Below are 8,133 nucleotides of genomic sequence, written 5' to 3' on the forward strand. Positions count from 1 at the left end.
CAGGCAATCCACTCACCTCAGCCTCCCAAAGGCGCGGGATTACAGGCTGAGCACCGAGCCCGGCTTATCATCTATTTTAAATATTGCTTCAATGTTGGTTTTTTTCTTTAGCTTTTAAAATTTACCATTTTTCCCCCTGAATTCACTGATTTGAAAAGCTTAAAAAAAAAAAAAAACCAAACAAAAAGAGATCGTGACAAACACTGTCAGCTAAAGTCCTCTTTATTCACTTTCTCAGGTCTCTTTCTAACTCTTAACTCCCAGAGACAACCTATTGCCATGTATTTAGTGGGATCCTTCCACTGCGCTGTAGATGTGTATGTGTGTGTTTGAAAATGCATTGATTAGTGTGTTTAATTTTTAGACAATAAATTTTATATGTGTGAGTATATATGTATGTGCAGTTCATATATATGTATAAATTCTACAGCAGTCTTTCATTCTTGTTTTCTAATATCTATACATGTTGATATATTTAAATCTAGGTCTCTCATTTTAGCCGTTTTATTTTTATTACACATTATTAGTTTTATTGCACATTTCAGTTTTTCTACAACCCTTTTGATGACTCTTTAAGTTGTTCCTCTTTCTGTTTTTTTTCCCATTATAGACAAAACCAGTGAACAACTCTGTTACACACTCCTTATCATTTTTGGCTTCTTTTTCTTCTTCCTCCTTCTTCTCTTGTCTTCTTTTTTTTTTTTTTTTTTTTTTTTTGCTTTAGTGGTTTGATTTTGTCCTGAATATTATTATTTGAATTCTCCCACTTGGCCCAACGCTTTGGTATTTTCAGTCATTATTTGATGAGAGAGAGAGATGAGGGAAACCTTCCATAATTTGGAATACTGGTCCTTTTTTACCAGAGCATGAGAGGCTCTGAAATTTTCTTTCCTTATGGATTCTTTTTGGAATCTGATAAATTTGCCAACTTTGTGTTTTAATATTTTGCATTTTTGTTGTCTCATACTATTAACTGTTTTCATAAATTTCAGTGACTACTCACCTTTTACTCTCTTCCTAGGTTTTTTTTTTTTTGTTGCTGCTTTTTAACTCCTAGAATACTTTCTTTTTTTTTTTTTTATTTGGAGTCTCACTCTGTCACCTAGACTGGAGTGCTGTGGTGACTCCTGGCCACCGCAGCCTCGACCTGCCGGGCTCTGGCAATCCTTCCGCCTCAGCCTTCCAAGTAGCTGGAACTACAGGCGCGCGCTACCACACCCGGCTAATTTTTGATTTGTTGTGGAGATGAGGTCTCGTCAAGTTGCCCAGGCGGGTCTCGAACCCGCGGGCTCAGCAGTCCACTCCCCTCTTTTTGGAATCTGATAAATTTGCCAACTCGGCCTCCCAAAGTGCTGGGATTACAGGCTGAGCCACTGAGCCTGGCCTAGAATACTTTCTTTACTTTTTTTTTTGTTGTTGTTCGGAGTCATCTCATTCTGTCTTCCAGGCTGGAGTACAGTGAATTGATCACAGCACTCATGGCTCATGGCAGCTCGACCTCCTGGGCCTAGGTGATTGTTCCACCTCAGCCTCCTAAGTAGCTGGGACTACAGGCATGCTCACCACACCCAGCTAATTTTTAAATTTTTTTTTGTAAAGACGAGGTTTTGGTATGTTGCCCAGGCTGGTCTTGAACCTAGGCAGTCCTCCTGCTTCAGCTTCCCAAAGTGTTGGGATTACAGATGAGTGCCACTGCGCCTGGCCTAACTCCTAGGATACTTTCTATCCACTAAATGTGGGACATTTGGTGGTCTCCAATCCAGTTCACGCAATTCTTGTGTTACTTTATAAATTCAGCATGATCCAGACATAGATAATATTTATAGGAGAGTTTCTTGGTTGGACTTGGTGGCTCAGCCTGTAATCCCGGCACTTTGGGAGGCTGAGGCGAGTGGATTGCCTGAGCCCGCAGGTTTGAGACCAGCCTGGGCAACTTGGTGAGACCTGGTCTCTACAGTAAATAAAAAAAATAGCTGGGCGTGATAGCGCATGCTTGTAGTTCCAGCTAGTTGGAAGGCTGATGCAGAAGGGTAGCTGGAGTCCAGCAGGTCGACGCTGGAGTGCCACTGCACTCCAGCCTGGGCAGCAGAGTGAGACTCCAACTAAAAAAAAAATAGTTTCTTGAAGTATTGTTAGCCAAAGGAAACATTTTTAAAATATTTCTTCACCTTGATATTGGTTGGCATTATTACATATAAATTTTGATCAATGACCAGAGGTTTTTTATTTATAAATTTTTTCTGGAGTTTTTAATCCACTGTGCTTTATTCATTTTGTGAGATTGAGTATATTTTTAATTTTTGTGCTCCATGTTTTTTCACCCTTTAAACCTGGATCCTGTTCAGAACTTTGAGCACTTGGAATCCTGAAGTGTTACAAATGAAAACTGTTACGCGTCTCTAATCACACCCTCTGCCTGCTGCAAGTGTTTGAGTAGGACTTCCTTCCTAACAACTAGTTTGGGCAGCCACCTGTCTCATGAGTATGTCAACTGACTTTAAGAATTTGAGAAGAATGTATGTGCTGAGTGTTTTTTTAAAAACAACCAATAAGACCTTAAAATGGAAATAAGAGTAATAAATATAACTAGAATATCAGATGTGTATTTTCCCTCAGTCTGTTCTTGTCCTGGATTTTGGTTTAGGTTGAGGATTGTGGTTGGAAAGTAAACTTTGGGTCTAGGCTTACTCTTTTTTTTTTTTTTATAGCCAGAGTCGCACTCTGTCGCCCAGGCTGGAGTGCAGTGACACGCTTACAGCCACTGCAACCTCGACCCACTGTGGTCAGTTGATCCTTCCGCCTCAGCCTTTCTAGTAGCTGGAACTATATCTTACTCCATTTTTAACATGGATTATGTATTTCATCAAAAGTACAAATGCAGCCTGGGCAACATAGCAAAACCTTGTCTCCGCAAAAAATAAAAAACAATCAGGCAGTCATGGTGGCACATTCCTGTAGTCCCAGGTGCTTGGGGATGCTGAGGTGGAAGGATTGCCTGAGTCCAGGAGGTCGAGGATGCCATGAACCATGATCATCATGATCGTGCTTCTGCACTCCAGCCTGGACAAATGAGACCCTGACTCAAAAAAAAAAAAGTATAAGTGCTTTATATATGTTCAGAAGTATCTGTCGTGTCACCAGGAGGCACTTTTATTTAGTGAATTATCTTCCTCATGCCATTGTAATCACTAAGTTTGAATGGAGTTGCTTACCTGCTTTTTGTCACATCATCCCCACATTTTATGCTGCAGAGAAATGTTCTTACCTTAAATCTTTATTTTTAACAAATATGCTCTAATATGGAACACTAGCACCATGGAGCTTTGTTTTGCCTTCCACTCTGGAAACTTTGTTGTAAAACTTTTTTTTAGTCACTAAGTAAAATATGTTTGGTTTTTTTTTTCCCCTAACTGTAGACACCCTCTTGGTATATTTCATCTGGATACATAAGAGAAGACTTTATTGCTTCTGTGGGAGTCAAAATAGAATATAAAGAACTTTGTTCTTGAAATTATATTTTGTTTGTGTAATTCTTTCTTTAAAAAACTTTTTTGTGACTATGCAAGTAAATGTGCTCATTTTTACAACTTAAAGATAACAAAAAGTATAAAGGGGGCACGCTCTCAGTCTTAATGCTGCATATTGTCAAGTAATTCTTTTAATAGTTGTGCCAGTTTTCACCCAGACCAGCAGCACATGAGAAGGTGCCCTCAGCAGCATCATCATCAACAACAGGCATTGCACCATTTGTTAAGGGAAAATATGATTATGTTTGTATCAACTTTTTAGAAAGTTAACCATAACTCATTAATGTTAATAAGAAGCCAGGCACGGTGGCTCACATGCTTTTCACTTTGGGATGCCAAGGTAAGAGGATTGCCTGAACCCATGGGTTCGAGACCTCGTCTCTACAATAAATCAAAAAATTAGATGGATGTGGTATCATGTGCCTGTAATTCCAGCTACTTGGAAGGCTGAGGCGGAAGGATCCCCTGAGCCCAGCAGGTTGAGGGTGCAGTGGCCATGAGCATGCCACTGCACTCCAGCCTGGGTGACAGAGTGAGACTCCAACTCAAAAAACAAACAAACAAACAAAAACCCCCAAAACTAATAAGAGCATAAACCTGAAATTTATTAATAAAATAAACTGTTAATTTGATATATAGAGAAGGGAAACATTCTGTTTTTGGAGTGTGTAGAGTTACTGTCTAATCTTTCAAGCATGAAAATACAAAATAAAAGATTAATTCAATCACTTATTAAATAAGTATGTGTAGCCTTCCCTGTGCTGGACATGTCTGGGTGCAGCAACAAAATAGATAAGAACTTGCCTTTGGGGAGCAGGTGGAGAAGACAGATTGCAGAATATAGGGGATGGGCGGTGACTTTGTACTGTAGAAGGAAATAATAAGGCAGGAATAAGATTGTGACTTGGAGGAGGGGGCTACATTTTTTAGGGTGTCAGGGAAGGCCTCACAGAGATGGTGACAATTAAGGAAAGACCCAGCAGTGGCAAGGGAATGAGCCCTGAGAATATCTAGGGGAAGAGTTATCCAGGCTGAAAATGACAAGAAAAGAGTCCTGAGACAGGTGTGGGCCTATTCTGTCCAGGGAACCACCACAAACAAGGGCAGTGTGTCTGGAATACAGAGGGCTCAGGAGAGGTAATCACGTCTAGACTGCAGGGCCTTTTTGGCCTTTGTAAGACTTTTGCGCAGTGAGATGGGAAGCTATTGGAGGGGCCATTAGAGGCCATGACTAAGCTAGTAAAACCAAAAAAATGCTTGTGTCTTGGCTTTGCTTTTTCAGAAACTTTTGTTTCTTATAATTATTTGGGTATTAACTAATGGCTTCTGGTGAGTGACATAAATATATTTAAACATGTCAGTACAGAAAATTTCCTTGAAATATAGATCTTCGGTATTACATTTAAATTCAAAGAAAGGCAGTATAGCAGGAAATCCTGCCTACAGATATTCATTCCTGGGTGGCTCTGTTTTATTACTGAGTTCTCATCTTGAATTTAATTTTTTTTTTTTAAAGGTGTATTCACCTGTAGGTACTGTTAGTGGCTAGATAGGCAATCTATTCTATTAGGTTAGTTTAAGAATGTGTGTTTTGAGAATGTTTATGTAATTTAACACATAAAAAAAATACACAGAACGTAACTGTATAGTTTAAGAATTAATTGTAGAAAGCAAATACCTGTGTAACCATCAGATAGACCTAGAAATACATCATTGCCAGTACCCAGAAGAAACCTGCTGTGTGCCCCTTCTAGTTCATAATCCTTACCATTGCTTAGAGGTAACCATTATTCTGACATTTGTGATAATCATTTCCTTATTTTTCTTTGTGATTTTACCACCTAGGATTCATTACAAACCAATATAGCTTAGTTTTGTGTGTTTTTAAACTTTAAGTGGAATAATACGACAGGTGATATTTTGTGTCTTCTTTCAGAACCTAACAAGCAATATGTTTATAACTTTGATCTATGTTATATAGAACTGTAGTTTAATTTCATTGCTATATAGCATTCTGTCATATGAATATCCCACAATTTTTGTGTATCCATTCTACTGTTGAGGGACTCTTGGATTGTTTCTAATTTTTTTTTTTTTTCTTTTTTTTGAGTTGGAGTTTCACTCTGTCGCCCAGACTGGAATGCAGTGGCACGCTTCCGGCCACCTCAGCCTTGATCCTTCTGCCTCAGCCTTCCAAGTAGCTGGAACTACAGGCACGCGCTACCACGCCTGGCTGATTTTTTTGATTTATTGTAGAGATGAGGTCTCGCTAAGTTGCCTGGTTGGGTCTCGAACCCGTGGGCTCAGGCAGTCCACTCGCCTCAGCCTCCCAAAGTGCTGGGATTGCAGGCTGAGCCACCGAGCCCAGCCAGATTGTTTCTAATTTTTAGCTGTTAGGAATAATGCTGCTGTGAACATTCTTGTTTACATGTGCTGATAGATATGTATAGGAATTTCTCCAGGCCATAACTTCGGGAGTGGAATTCCTGAATCTTCAGTTTTATTAGATGATAATAAACTGTTTTCCAAAGTAGTGGTACCAGCTTGTTCACTCTCCAGCAGTATGACAGTATCTTTGTTCCAGCCGTTACTAGTATTGTCAGACTCCAAATTTTGCCAGTCCATTGTGCTTGAAAATGTTAATTCTAGCAAATTAACTGAGAAACCAAAACCTTAAGCTTAGAAAAAAAAATCAGAGTAAGGGACTAGTATTGGTTTCTACTTTAAGAATCACAGGTATTCATTTTCTTCCTTCCTTCCTTCCTTCCTTCCTTCCTTCCTTCCTTCCTTCCTTCCTTCCTTCCTTCCTTCCTTCCTTCCTTCCAAAAGCAGGATTTATTGAGGACAGAAAAGCTCCCACGGTGGGAGGGAGCCAGAAGAAGTTGCCCCTTCATTTCATTTGTTAGCATTGGTTGATACCTTCTGTCTTAGAGTGGTTACTTACAGGCATTTTATCTTCCTACTATCAGGGGTCAGGAATCCTGTCTCTTTCACCACTTGGTCTCAAAGAATGCATTACACAGGTGGTGCTCAGTAAATTTTTGCTGAATGAATTCGGCCTGACTCCTGCTATTCTTAACCACGGAAATTTTTAGTTTTATTTTAATTTTTTTTATGGTGTCTGATTAAGACTACCCTGTTTTAGTGTCAGTACGTTAGTGCAGTTTTTGATGATGACTTATTCTATTAATAACTGGATATAGTTTACCAAAATCTATTATAGCCTAAGAGAAGCTTCTTTGTACTAATGTACTAGTTAAAGTTAGTGTTCACATTTTCAGGAAGAGATTCTATTTTTAAAGAATCACTTACCCATGATGTATGCAGTACTTCATTTTCCCACAAAGGAAAACCACCGGAATTTTCTGCATATGTTAGACTCCTAGAAGCCTTGCAAACTCTCTTATTCCTGTTTCTGTTTTGAGTTACTTTTGTAGGATTTGTTAGATGATTAGGGTGGTGGTATTGCTCGGCTAAGATATCTCACTAGCCTTCAGCAGGAACCTAGTTCTTTTCTTTATGTAATCAGTATTAACTAGCCTATAGTGTCTACTTCCCACCCTGGAACTCACTGTAGTGGTTATTTATTAAAACTGTGGAAGGCGGCATGGTGGAGGCCACCACTATAGTCCTAGCTACTCAGGAGGCTGAGGCAGGAGGATCATTTGAGCCCAGGAGTTCAAAAGGCTGCACTGCCCTGTAATCAGGTCTGTGAATAACCACTGAACCCCAGCCTGAGCAGTATAGTGAGACCCCATCTCTAAACAAACAACAAAACAAAAAACTGTGGGATACATGGCTTTGAGGTATCACCTGCTTTTATAAGATTTTCCCTTTTAAGAATAGCCAAAAGCCGGGCTCGGTGGCTCAGCCTGTAATCCTGTGCCTTGGGAGACTGAGGTGAGTGGATTGCCTGAACCCGCGGGTTCGTGACCCGCCTAGGCAACTTGGCGAGACCTCATCTCTACAATAAATCAAAAAATTAGCCGGGTGTGGTAGCATGTGCCTGTAGTTCCAGCTACTTGGAAGGCTGAGGTGGAAGGATCGCTGGAGCCCAGCAGGTCGAGGTTGCGGTGACCAGGAGCGGCTGCTGCACTCCAGTCTGGGCGACAGAGTGAGACTCCAACTCAAAAAAAAAAAGAATAGCCAAAGTAAGTAAAGACTTGTATGAGATTCAGATTCTAGTTAAGTCTGATTCATCATCTCTATTTTCAACAGATTTCCTGTTAGACAAGACAAATTAGAGTTTTCCTGTCTTAACTTGGTGAGTTTTTACACAGTTTTATTTCAAACATAATTTAATCATGAGGGAAAAAAGCAGAATGAGATGCATAAAAATATTTACCATAACTTTTAGAAATACACATCTTGAGTGCAATCTTCTGTTTCATTTTAGTGCCTGGTGGGTAAAGTAGAAGTCATATATGGTAAGCATGTACAATTTTCTGTTTAAAATGAGGATTATTACAAGCAATGTCAAAGAAACATTTTTCATAAGTGGCTTCAGAAAAGTTTTATTCCTAATATTCTTACCTGGAATCATCCAGAACTATTCATTCAAGATTTTCTCTGGTCACTACTATAATGTGTGTGTGTGTGTGTGTGT

At 39.6% G+C, this 8,133-nt stretch overlaps 1 protein-coding gene across 6 annotated transcripts in view; it reads left to right on the plus strand.

Moving 5' to 3' along the window:
* Positions 1 to 8,133, plus strand: part of SPOP (speckle type BTB/POZ protein) — a 79,485-nt gene that overhangs the window by 36,072 nt on the left and 35,280 nt on the right. The window contains exons 2-3 of one of the 6 annotated variants that reach the window (XM_008063958.2): positions 7,746 to 7,791; positions 7,924 to 7,954. The exons of 3 other annotated variants lie outside the window; for them this stretch is intronic. The gene's annotated coding sequence lies outside the window, so the exon portion shown is untranslated. Of the gene's footprint in view, positions 1 to 7,738; positions 7,792 to 7,923; positions 7,955 to 8,133 lie in introns of those variants that run through there. 2 more of the 6 variants (XM_008063957.2, XM_021715491.1) reach the window with 2 other exon arrangements.

Source organism: Carlito syrichta, unplaced genomic scaffold (assembly GCF_000164805.1).
Source record: "Carlito syrichta isolate Samal-C Ts95f unplaced genomic scaffold, Tarsius_syrichta-2.0.1 Scaffold307155, whole genome shotgun sequence".
In the NCBI taxonomy this organism is placed as follows: domain Eukaryota; kingdom Metazoa; phylum Chordata; class Mammalia; order Primates; family Tarsiidae; genus Carlito; species Carlito syrichta.